Raw genomic sequence first — 13,017 nt, 5'->3', positions numbered from 1 at the left:
AAGCTCACGGAGTGTCCTTGGGCTGGCCATTGCTCTCAGCCTAGCAGACCTCACAGGGCTGTTGTGAGGATAAACCGGGGAGGAGGGGGGCATCCACCAGATTCACATCTAGCAATGTGGGGTGGCACTTTTCCTAAATTCCCTGTCCTGAAGGGGAAGGGGAGGGGGCATTTATTGGAATTAATATACCTTCTTAAAAATCAATGAAACACATTTTTTTAGACAAAGCGGAGAGGAGGAGAACTATGCCCTCCACCTTGATAGTTTATAAAATGATGCCCTGGAGAGATTTGAGAGAAAGAAGTCCCTCCCCCCTTCTAACTCTAGAACTTGTGGGCATCCCATGAAGTCGAATGTTGAAAGATTCAGGGCAGATAAAGTGTCTAGTTTAACCATGGAACTCACAGCAGCGATGGGCCACCAGACTGGACAGGTTCAATAGCACCAACACTCCTAATGGATCCTGCTCTAGACTCAACACCACGACTTGTTGCAGAGAGCAAGTTTCAGAGGGCAAGTCAGGCCACTGCCTGGTTTTGGCCTGTTTTTTCAAGATTGCCAGCCCATTCTTCTCCAGACATGCCTGCTTCTGGAAGGATCTCCAGCCATTTAGTATCTGTGGCAACACCTTAGCTGCCCGTGGCCATCTCTTGAGTTATCCAGAAGCCCACTCTCCAAAATACTGTGTGTCTGTGCAAGGCTAAAGTGGTCCACCTGGTATGACCTCTTCAGTGGATTTTTTTTGCAACAAAAGTCACAAAATTGGGGTAGGTAGAAGGCCCCCAAATCCATTTAATGTAAACTCAATATCATTACTGTATTTAGTTTTTTTGGACAACAGTAAAATGTGAAAAAACAGAGCAGGCTCTTGCCAAGTGGAATGCATAGTTGCAAAGGAGGAATTATTAGATCGAAACTGGGAGGAAGGCAGCTTAGTCTGGGAACCCAGGTGAGGAACTACGCAGTCACAAGGACAAAGTGTGTTCTCGGAGAAACAGGACGAAGCCTCTTCTCAAATTCTGAGCAAGAATATATAACAGATTCCCAGAAACACTCCAACTGAAAGCAGAACAACCCGGTATTAAACCTATGTGACTCTTTGTCACCAGATCAGAACTGACACTGGAACAATGGTCACCGACCCCTGGCCCCAGAGGTGGCATGGGGAGGGCTCCGTGCCTCTTTTCACCAGACAAATATGGGGAGGGGCCTGTGTGCGGTCAGGACCCCGTGTCAGGCAGGTTGGGAAGCAGTCCTGGGAAAGGCTGGTGGCAAAAAACTCTCCAAGTGATCGTCCAATGAGCCTGAATCGCTCAGCTTCCATCAAATTTCTGATATTTGGCTTCAACTGCTAATTTCAAGTTAAGGATAAACAGCAGCAAGACTGAGATAAAGAGAGAGAACTGTGGGCTTACATGCACTGTTGCACTTATTCCATTCTCAAGCAGCAGAATTTTTAAAACATCTGATGGGGGGGGGGGAACAGGCAGCCCATAAATATAGTAGGGATTTCTGCATGCTGTGGGAGTGTCTAGGCATATATTGGTTCCTAAATATATATTTTAAACCCCTAAAACTGCCCAGCAAAGACCCATGTTTAGTGACTTCTAAGATCTGTGGAATATTAAGGATGGGGCGCGGGGGGGGGGGGGCACAACTTGCCTGCTTTCCTGCTCTCCAGAGCCCTCACCACCCCTCGATACAAAAACAAAATACTATTGCAGCACGCCAATCTCCGAGTGCTGAGAGACTCCAGGAGTTCCTGCACTTTCCCCAGGGTTGGGTTTCTTTGGAAAGGTAGAATCATAGAATCATAGAATCATAGAATCATAGAATCATAGAGTTGGAAGAGACCACAAGGGTCATCGAGTCCAACCCCCTGCCAAGCAGGAAACACCATCAGAGCACTCCTGACATATGGTTGTCAAGCCTCTGCTTAAAGACCTCCAAAGAAGGAGACTCCACCACACTCCTTGGCAGCAAATTCCACTGTCGAACAGCTCTTACTGTCAGGAAGTTCTTCCTAATGTTTAGGTGGAATCTTCTTTCTTGTAGTTTGTATCCATTGCTCCGTGTCCGCTTCTCTGGAGCAGCAGAAAACAACCTTTCTCCCTCCTCTATGTGACATCCTTTTATATATTTGAACATGGCTATCATATCACCCCTTAACCTCCTCTTCTCCAGGCTAAACATGCCCAGCTCCCTTAGCCGATCCTCATAAGGCATTGTTTCCAGGCCTTTGACCATTTTGGTTGCCCTCCTCTGTACACGTTCTAGTTTGTCAGTGTCCTTCTTGAACTGTGGTGCCCAGAACTGGACACAGTACTCCAGGTGAGGTCTGACCAGAGCAGAATACAGTGGCACTATAACTTCCCTTGATCTAGATGCTATACTCCTATTGATGCAGCCCAGAATTGCATTGGCTTTTTTAGCTGCCGCGTCACACTGTTGGCTCATGTTAAGTTTGTGGTCAACCAAGACTCCTAGATCCTTTTCACATGTACTGCTCTCAAGCCAGGTGTCACCCATCTTGTATTTGTGCCTCTCATTTTTTTTGCCCAAGTGCAATACTTTACATTTCTCCCTGTTAAAATTCATCTTGTTTGTTTTGGCCCAGTTCTCTAATCTGTCAAGGTCGTTTTGAAGTGTGATCCTGTCTTCTGGGGTGTTAGCCACCCCTCCCAGTTTGGTGTCATCTGCAAATTTGATCAGGATGCCCTTGAGTCCATCATCCAAGTCGTTGATAAAGATGTTGAATAAGACCGGGCCCAAGACAGAACCCTGTGGCACCCCACTAGTCACTCTTCTCCAGGATGAAGAGGAACCATTGATGAGCACCCTTTGGGTCCGGTCAGTCAGCCAGTTACAAATCCACTGAGTGGTAGCATAGTCAAGACCACATTTTACCAGCTTCTTTACAAGAATATCATGGGGCACCTTGTCAAATGCCTTGCTGAAATCAAGGTAGACTACATCCACTGCGTTCCCTTCATCTACCAGGCTTGTAATTCTGTCAAAAAATGAGATCAGGTTAGTCTGACATGACTTATTTTTCAGAAATCCATGCTGACTATTGGTGATCACAGCATTCCTTTCTAGGTGCTCACAGATTGTTTGCTTAATGATCTGCTCCAGAATTTTCCCTGGTATTGATGTTAGACTGACTGGGCGGTAATTATTTGGGTCCTCTCTTTTCCCCTTTTTGAAAATAGGGACAACATTTGCCCTCCTCCAGTCTGCCGGGACTTCGCCTGTTCTCCAGGAATTCTCAAAGATGACTGCCAGTGGTTCTGAGATCACATCTGCCAGTTCTTTTAATACTCTTGGATGCAGTTCATCTGGCCCTGGAGACTTGAATACATCTAAACTAGCCAAGTATTCTTGTACTATCTCCTTAGTTATTCTGGGCTGTGTTTCCTCTGCTGAATCATTTCCTCCAAATTCTTCAGGTCGGGCATTGTTTTCTTTATCGGAGAAGACTGAGGCAAAGAAGGCATTGAGGAGTTCAGCCCTTTCTGTGTCCCCTGTTTGCATTTCACCATCTTCTCCTCTGAGTGACCCCACTGTTTCTTTGTTCTTCCTTTTGCTACGAACATACCCATAGAAGCCTTTTTTGTTGCTTTTAACCTCTCTAGCAAGCCTGAGTTCATTCTGTGCTTTAGCTTTTCTGACTTTGTGTCTACACGTGCTGGCTATTTGTTTGAATTCCTCTTTGGTGGTTTCCCCCCTTTTCCATTTTTTGTACACATCCTTTTTTAATCTTAACTCAGTTAAAAGTTCTTTAGATAGCCACCCTGGCTTCTTTAGGCACCTTCCATGTTTCCGTCTCATTGGTATTGCCTGAAGTTGTGCTTTTACTATCTCCCTCTTAACAAACTCCCAGCCATCATGAACTCCCTTTCCTTTTAGTATTACTGTCCATGGGATCTCACCCAGCACTTCCCTAAGTTTTATGAAGTCGGCTTTCTTAAAGTCAAGAAATTGAGTCCTAGTATGCTTGGCTGCTCCTTTCCGTTGTATAGTAAACTTCAGAAGAGCATGATCACTTGCGCCTAATGATCCTTCCACTTCTACCCCATTAACCAGGTCATCGACATTGGTTAGGACCAGATCTAAAATGGCTGTTCCTCTTGTTGCTTCTCCCACTTTCTGGACAATGAAGTTGTCTGCAAGGCCAGTGAGGAATCTGTTTGACCTTATGCTCTTGGCTGAGTTTGACCTCCAACAAATATCTGGGTAATTGAAGTCCCCCATTACTACTATCTCCCTTCCTTTTGCATGCTTGGCCATCTGTTCCAGGAAGGCATCATCTATGTCCTCCGTTTGGCTTGGGGATCTATAGTAAACTCCCACAATGAGGTCACTATTATTCTTCTCTCCCTTAATTTTGACCCAAATGCTCTCACTTTGGCTTTGAGGTTCTAAATCTTGGATCTCTTCACAGGTATACACATCCCTGACATATAACGCCACTCCTCCTCCTTTCTTGTCTGGTCTGTTTCTCTGAAATAGATTGTATCCCTCCATTTTTACATTCCAATCGTGGGACTTATCCCACCAGGTTTCAGTGATGCCTATTATGTCATATTTAGTTTGCTGTACCAAGAGCTCAAGCTCATCTTGTTTATTTCCCATGCTTTGTGCATTAGTGTACAGACATTGAAGTCCATTAGTCATTCCCCCGTGTCTCTTATTTAAGGATTTTTTCCTCCCACCACTAGGTCTGCTTGCTGTTTGCTCCATTTGGTCTATGACATTTGGATGATCATCTTCATCAATTAATAGACTCCTACCTTCAGGAGCACTGTCTCCCTCCCCCACATTAGTCAGTTTAAAGCCCTCCTGATGAGGTTTCTTAGTTTTTTGGCAAAAACATTCCTCCCAACCGTTGTGAGGTGCAGCCCATCGCTTGCCAGAAGTCCATCCTCAAGAAACTGCAGTCCGTGATCTAAGAATCCAAACCGTTCCTGTTTACACCATTTGCGAAGCCAGCTGTTTACTTCCACTATTTTCCTCTCTCTCCCTGGGCCACGTCGTTCAACTGGGAGGACAGATGAGATGACGATTTGTGCATTTAATTGCTTCAATTTCCTGCCCAGAGCCTCGTAGTCTCTTTTGATCTTCTGGAGGCTATTGCTTGCAGTGTCATTGGTTCCCACATGAACCAAGAGGAAGGGGTATTTGTCAGTGGGTTTTATGATTCCTTGCAGTCGTTCAGTTACATCTTTGATCTTAGCCCCGGGGAGACAGCACACTTCCCGAGACATCTTGTCAGGCCCACAGATCACTGCTTCTGTTCCCCTCAGTAGGGAATCCCCTATCACCACTACACGCCTTCTCTTAGGTTTGGTCAGGGTTCTTCCGTGAGCGGTCCGTTCCAAGGTCGCCTGCACATTCCCTGAGGACTGACTTTGCTGCTCATCTTCATATACGTGATCGACTGTAATGAGGGAGAGATCCTCAAATGGAGTCTGCTCTTCGTCTTCCATGCTAGGGGAGAGGACCTCAAAGCGATTGTGTATTTCTAGACAATCAGAGCGAACCCTGGGCCTCCTACTTCTTTGAGTCACGTTTCTCCACATATCGGGCTCCTGTGTTGGTGAACTAGCCTCCTTCTCAGGGGAGTCCCCTGTCTCCTCCTTGGTGGAGACGGTGTGCTCTGTTGCTTCCAAGAAGAGCTCCAGCTCTCTAATTCTTTGGAGTGTAGCTACACGTTCCTCCAGTTGCTGGACTTTGTCTTTTAGGAGGGCAATCAACATGCAATTGCTGCACGTAAAGCTGCCTGCAACCTTTGGCAAGATGGCAAACATTGCGCAGGAACCGCAGGCGACTGCAGCTGTTCCCTCCCCCTCCATCTTGAGAATGTGTTGTTGGGCTTGAGACTAGCTCCCCTAAATCTAAAAGATGGTTCAAACTGGTGGTGAACATGGTTTTATTTACACATATACAATCTGAGGACAGGATGGAGGGGTATAGCAGATCCCACCCCTGTATACCAAAAATGTAGTGGATTCCATAGCTACCATCAATTGTGTAGCGGATCCCATCTACGTATACCAATTGTGGCGGATCCAAACTGCACACACACTCTAATAAACACTGCAAGTTATCTTTTTGGATTTTGTGTGAAGGAAAACTTTGGTACTTGGAGACTGAGACAGAGGTTGAACTAATTAAGAAAGATTTTATAGAACAAAGTTGATAAAACACAGCACACATCAGGAGGCAATGTTCTTTCAGGAAACAGTTAACCTATTAATAATTGTATTAAATCAAAAGGAGGTGACAGGCTTCTAATCAAACAAAGCTTCTTTTAAACTTCAGTTGCTGTTCAGCTATTTCACTTCAGGTAAATTTTACAGGTTTTTAGGTTTTAGATGGTAAATGCTTAGCTTATTTCCAATTTTGTTACTTCAGTTTCTTAAACTTAATTGCGTAGGTCAGGGGTTGGCAACCTAAGGCCCATGGGGATCGTTTAACTGGCCCATGGACCCCCACCCATTCGGGGACCTCCACCACCCGCCTGGCGCTAAACTGGCACTCCTGCAGCCAATGGGAAGCTGCGCACGCCTCCTCCATGCCGGAAGGAGCGCCGGAAATAGCGTTTGCACATTCATGCGCGTGCGCACTGTGGCCCACTGCGGCGTCTGCAGGACCATGAACCGGCCCAAGCCACAAAAACTTTGCCAACCCCTGGCCTAGGCGTTTCAGCTTAACACTTTGGTTCTTAAACAAGGCACTACATTCTGTCAGTTTCCCCCCCATATATCAATCACACACCTGGGGTACTTCTAGCAGGATAACAGACCCAGGGGGTCCCCTTGTCCCTCTTCACTGGCTTGGGATTCTTCTCTCCCCTCATGACTGACAGGAGACCCAAGGAGATGCTATCCTCACAGCCCTACTTCTCCTGGCTCAGACTCAGCCCTCCAGTTCACTCCTGTCTGAATACTTTCCCTAGACATTACACACTGTCTTCCAGTCTAAGCTCAGAAGCTCCTCCTTCTAGCTGTAGATATTTTCCTGAGCGCGGTTGTTCCACACAGACCAGGCCCAGCTCTCCTTCTCTCCCTGCGGCTCTCTCTTCAACCATCCCTCCATCTGAGCTCTTTCTCAGAAATGAGTCCTTTTATACTCCTTCTCAAAGTGCTGGCTCCACCCCCTCTGACTAGCTGTCTTGGTAGCCAATCAGAGAGAGGCTCTAGCCCTCTGGTGGAGTTCTGAGGAACTGCAGCCCCAGCCCCTGCTCTGGCTCAGCTGTCCTTCACCAGGGGCTCACAGCATCCACAGCCCAGCAGCTCTTGCTTCCTCAGTGGACAGCTTTGAGGTCAAGCGCAGAGCAAGTCATGCCTGTGTCTCCTCAGCCCAAATGCACAGGCCTCTCCCATGCTGGGCCTCAGATTCTCCGTCCTAGGAGGATGTGGCATCTAGCCAGGTGAGGGGGGAACAGGTCCACAGCTGTTCACTTCAGACCCGCAAAGGCCTTCGGAATGGAAACACGACCGGAAGCCTGGAAGTTTCTGGCAGGACATTAATCTTGAAAGTCACAATAGGCGGCTGCTTTGTGTCTGGCATCCGCAGGGGACTCCGCCCGCCCCCTGGGCACAGGGTACAAAGGGCATCCCAGATTTAGGGACAGAGGTGGGGGAAGCCGTGACGCAGTGCAGGAAGGCAGCATGTTTTGCACCCCACCCACTCCGGTCTTTGTGTCGGAGAGAAAGGGGGGTCCCCCTGGGACTGAGCTCAGAACACAGGGACTTGCAGAGCTGGGAGGATCCCCCAAAGTCATCCAGTGCAGGGAAAGAGGGCTGCTTGCCCAACCTGACAAGCACCTGCGTTTTTGGCTGGGTGGTGAAGAATGGCCAGGTGTTTCAGTGAGACCGACTTGGTGGATTGGGCCCCTCTGAAGCCCTGTGTGTTCCACTCTGAGCACCAAAACACCTTGAGCTGGGAAAGGGCTTGTGGAGGAGAGGTCCCCACAGTGACTAGCCACGGGGGGGGGGGGGCAGCACAGGTGTGGGGAGGGTAGCTGCTCTTGCACTCCTGCCCCGTTTGGGGGCTTCCCATCGGGGCACCCGGAGGGCCACACGATGCTGGACTCGAAGGGCCATCTTACGTTAAATATACATAATAGGTTTTTTAAATAGTCATAATGATGATGATGTTGTTGCATCAGAACTACTAGGAAGAAAACAATCAAAGTTGTACGATGTAAGAGCTGCACAAAAGCTGTGTTTTCCAAATAAATAGAGGGAAGATCGTGTAGAAAAATAAATGCAGCAAATCACATTGTGAAAGCCAAATTTCTCCATTTCAGTGGAGGAAAGAACATTTTGTGTTTCTGAACCTCATCGAATCATCGAATTGTAGAGTTAGAAGGGATCCCAAGGGTCATCTAGACCAACCCCCTGCAATGCAGGAATTTCAGCTAAAACAAGTGGATGCATAAGAAATGAAATTCCAACAAACAGCATAGAAATGCCTTCCTTACCCCCAGAGACACGTAATTTGTGTGTTCATTTCTCTGCCATAGCCAGTGTCCACATATTCTGGTACCACAATGAGAGGTTTAATCCCTTTAGTGTCTTCCATTTCTGGCCCATGGAAGGTCTTAGGGATGGAGAGCTTTGTTTCGTCTCCAGGCAGTCTTTTGCAGACAGCTGTGGCCTCCACCACCTTTGAATTACTCCATGTTGCTTATATCCCACTGTAACTTGGCCTGTTTGGGACCAGGCCTCTGATGCCTTCTGAACAGCACCTCGTTTTCTCAGCCCTCGACAAAGAACTAACATTTTTATTCTTAACAAGACTGGGCAGCTGGAGAGGCCTTGGCATTTGCTCGAAATCACAAACCCTCCGTCATCCAGAGGCACCATCCTTGCGGCCTCTTCCAGTCAGGCAGGGCCAACCGGCAACAGGAAGGGAAATGAATCATCGGTGCTTCAGGTGTGTCTGAAAAGCAGACGGGAGCATGGCCAGTGGGTGGCCCCAAATTTCAGTGGCCAGCAAACCAACGGAACGGGAACAAACAGGCCTCTGTGTGCCTTCAGGCTGAGCTCACAGCCTGGCATCTCCCTAGAGGCAGGGGCTGCCTCCATTTCGCACCCTTTCTAGCTGATAAACCTTTGTGCATTTGGTGGCTAAATTTGGACAGCCAGTGTGGTGTATCAGACTGGGACCTGGGAGATCAGGGTCCAAATGTGCACTTGGCAATGAGGCTCATGGAGCGACCCAGAAGCCTCTCACTGCCTCTCAGCCCGACCTCCCTCGCAGGGTTGTTGTGGGGATTCAGTGAGGAGAGGGAGGGCCAGGTCATAATAACTAATAATAAATAATTTTGCATTCTTGCCATATCAAGAATTATAATAAGGTTTTAATTCAGTGTTTTGTTATACCTGGAGGGCAGCAGACATAGCAGGAAGTCCTGTGTCTTTCCACAACAAATTTCTCCTGTAGTTTAGAGCATCAGAAGAGGCTGCTGGATCAGGCCATTGGCGCATCTAGTCCAGCATCCGGTTCTCACAGGGGCCAACCAGACCAATTCACATATTGCTTTGAAAATATGATATTTTATATATTGTAAAGGATCTTGGCTGCATGCAATAAACGTGTCTTAACTTGGCTATTTCCTTCCCCCCAAGCCAGCGTGGCCAGAGGGTGCTGGTGATGGAGCTGTGTGGCCCCACGGCCTCCGGAAGGGCAGATGCAGGTTCCCCCTTGCTGCCCTGGAGTTATCCCAGGTTGCCCCCTAAGAAGAGAACTGCTTTTCCAAAACCTGCCAGACTCTGCAGAGAACCTGCTTCTCACTCTCATTTCTTTGCTGCATCAAGTCATTGGAGGATTTTACGCAGAGGTCGCGTGTCCACCTGTCAGGGATTCTTCAGCTGCGATTCCTGCTTTGCAGCAGTGATGGACTAAATGGCCCTTGGTAGTCCCTCCCAACTCTACAATTCTGTGATTCCAAGTCCCTCTTTCCCCTCTCTAGGTCCCCCCCCCCAAGCGTGAGGGCTTCCCAAGAGGTCCTTGGCTGTCCATGGCAGGAGATGCCCCTTTGGTCGGATTCAGGGCTTATTCTCAGGTTGTTTGCTCCTACGACAACCTTGCATGGCAGGTGGCTTCTGACCTCTAGAATTTGCCCCCTGCCCCCTCATTGTTGGAAAGCTTGTGAAGGTGTATTGAATAAGATCACACCTGCCAAAAGGAAAAGGTGCTTTGTTTTGCAGAACTGCTTCATGGCACACTCAAATGTGCATTTTTTTCAAGAAAAACTGGAGGGCTGGTGTTCCCCAGCTGATTGGGGTGATGGGAGTTGAAAAAGGCTGCTGCGGGGGGGGGGGGGCTGCAGCTTCTCCTCCTGTTACAACACCCCTAAAGAACACCCTGTGAAAAGGAGTGGGGATCCCAGGCTGCCCCCACCCCAGATGAGCAGAGCCCTTGGGCAAGTGGACTGGATGGGACTTGGCAGCCACCAAGTGTAATGACAGGCTGCGTAATGAGAAGTATGCAAAGCCAGCCTCTCCCATGGGAGAGCTTGTCAGACAAGGCTGCCGCCAAGTAGAAAATCACAGGGGGATGGTGGCTTTTGCAGGTCTCCCCCCGCCCCCCCCGCCCCACTTCCTTGTCCTGCCAGAACTTGGAGCAAAGGCTGCACAGAACTGCATTTGCCTTGATTACACGCGGAAGAGAAGAGGCAGAAGGCTTGGCCCTTTGGCAGACGCCTTCACCTTTTATTGTGACTGTCAGACTCCAACTGTTGGAGGGCAAAACTCCTTCTCTCTCCTACCGCCCCCCCCCCCCCGGGGGGGGAGATTTCTGGTTTCAGCCCTGAAGTTTGTTTACAATCCTGGTGCTTAGTTACTAGATCAGAAGCATGTGCAGAGGGCCCTCCCATCACCGCTACATCACTGCAACAGGTTTCAACTTCTTAGCAAGGATTCAGACCTCATTACCATAGCAATGGTTAAAATTAAAAGCACCACCTTGGATTTACTCTAGAGTGAAGTGTTTTGAACGCTCTGAAAGTGTTTTATTAATTCATTGGAGGTTTTTAAGCAGAGGTTGGGTGGCCACCTGTCAGGGATTCTTCAGTTGAGAATCCTGCATTGCAGGGGGTTGGACTAGATGGCCCCTTGGGGTACCGTCCTACTATTCTGTGATTCTAATTATTTAGCCTGCTTCCTTTGCAGAAATCTGGACCCAAAGCATCATCTAGTCCAACCCCCTGCAATGCAGGAATCACAACTATTTCTATTATTATTAGTAGTAGTATCATTGGTCACATGTTGCCGATTGGGGAGGCTTCCTGAGCTGGGGAGGCTGCCCGGGGGTGTTTGTGACGGCCGCTGCAATACCTGGGAGTTGGCCTCTTTCAGCTCTGTGGGAGTGGGCCCTGAGCAGAGATGTGTAGAGGTGCTCACTCAGTCTCAGAGCATCCACCAGAGAAGACAGGTTAGCAGCAGGTGGATTGGGAAGTAATGGTAGATCTCTGGGCAACTTGCAGGAAGGATTTAACAGCCTCAGCCTCAAAATGACTTCCCCTGCTCCGGATTAGGCTGGTGAAATGAAGAGAGCTAAGCCAGAAGTTGACTCTGGTGGGAAAGGATAGTAGGATCAGTTCCTTCCTAGTCCTGAAAACAAATCCCTGGGCTCAGAACCAGAGCTGGACTTTTCTTCCTTAGCACACAATTTGCTTTTCCAGAAATCTTTGCCTTGGTGACGGAGCAGCTCAGGGCCCCCTGAAACTTCGAATCCTCCTGCCTTTCTACATCCCGAGGAAGCTGGACTTTGGGTGGGGTTGGGCTGGTGAAAGCTGCCCTTGTTTCCTTGCCCTGCTGGCGTCTGTGCCGTAGAGCAACCACATCTGGGCGTTGGTAGGCTGGTGGCCAGCCCCACCGTCCTCCCCACAGTGCTCTTTGAAGCAGGCCCTGGTGGGGCGGCTGGCAGATGGGACAGAGCAGCAGCAGCAGCAGCGTAGAGCTCCTCCAGCCTCCCTCCTTTCCCCAGTTCCTCCCCACATCACTCTCCTGTGTGCCTGCGGAGCACATCTGGCACATGGAAATTGTTGCCGTTTCAGCCCAGGAGGACGAGCGCCAGGCAAATCCAGCTTCTTTGCACTCGAGAGCCCAAGGTGGGTGGTATTTGGAACGCAATTAGAGTTTCAGGTGGGATGGGGGTTTGCACCCAGAGCCAGGTCTGAAGTTAGGCTGGGGTGGGGGGTCCTTGCCTTTGCAGGCACCTTCCAGACCCTTTCTTGGCACAGGAACACAGGAGCTGACTTTTCCTGAGTCAGACTCCTGGTGTCTACACTGACTGGTAGCAGCCCTCGGGGGTTTCAGGCAGCCAGTGGTCTTTGCCATCGCTTCCTGATCTCTTTCAGTGGTAATGCCTGGGATTGAACCCAGGCTCCTCTGCATGCAGGCAGGTGCTGTGCCACTGAGCTATGGCCCTCGGCACATTCAGCTTTCATTTAAAACAGCCAAAGGAATCCAACACAGCAAGTTTCTAGTCCTCTTCGTTCTGGAGGCACAAACAGGTGTTGTTTTGCCCTAATGGCTTGGTAAGAGTTAAAACTGCTCCCGCCACAGAGTTCCAAGGTGATTGACAAGCCCTTGGTGCTGGGGGGGGGGGGAAGTTCGCTGAAAGTTTTAAAAGTGAAATCAATTTAATTTAAGCAGATTAGTCTACCTGCAGTTGGCACTGCAGTTCCATACAGATTTACAGGCTCTCGCCCTCCCCCAGTGTACACTTTTAGTAGAAATGATTTCAAGACATTTTGGTGACTGTGGCAGAAATCCCACAGGGATTCCGTGGGGGCCACAGGAACGGACCCTTTGTTTCTTTTTTGATGTATCCAAATTTTGCCCTTTGGGGCACAGGGAGGGCTATGTTTGTCTGGAAGATGTCTTCAAAAAATGAAGACAAGGGATTCCCTGAGCTCACAGAGTCCTTCCTAGGACCATGCCCCGCCCCCAACGGTCATTGCTAAATATGTGAGCACACAACATGAAAGCTTGGATG

At 48.8% G+C, this 13,017-nt stretch overlaps 1 protein-coding gene across 5 annotated transcripts in view; it reads left to right on the top strand.

The window, feature by feature from the left end:
• The window catches only part of TRPV4 (transient receptor potential cation channel subfamily V member 4), a 46,588-nt gene that overhangs the window by 10,393 nt on the left and 23,178 nt on the right, over nt 1–13,017 (top strand). The window contains exon 1 of one of the 5 annotated variants that reach the window (XM_083407270.1): nt 11,854–12,127. The exons of the other annotated variants lie outside the window; for them this stretch is intronic. The gene's annotated coding sequence lies outside the window, so the exon portion shown is untranslated. Of the gene's footprint in view, nt 1–11,853; nt 12,128–13,017 lie in introns of those variants that run through there. 5 annotated transcript variants of the gene reach the window in all.

This window comes from Podarcis tiliguerta (assembly GCF_965153285.1).
Source record: "Podarcis tiliguerta genome assembly, chromosome: 13".
Taxonomy (NCBI): Eukaryota; Metazoa; Chordata; class Lepidosauria; order Squamata; family Lacertidae; genus Podarcis; species Podarcis tiliguerta.
Note: the sequence above shows the minus strand (reverse complement) of the source record. Positions and strands in the feature narration are given on the sequence as shown.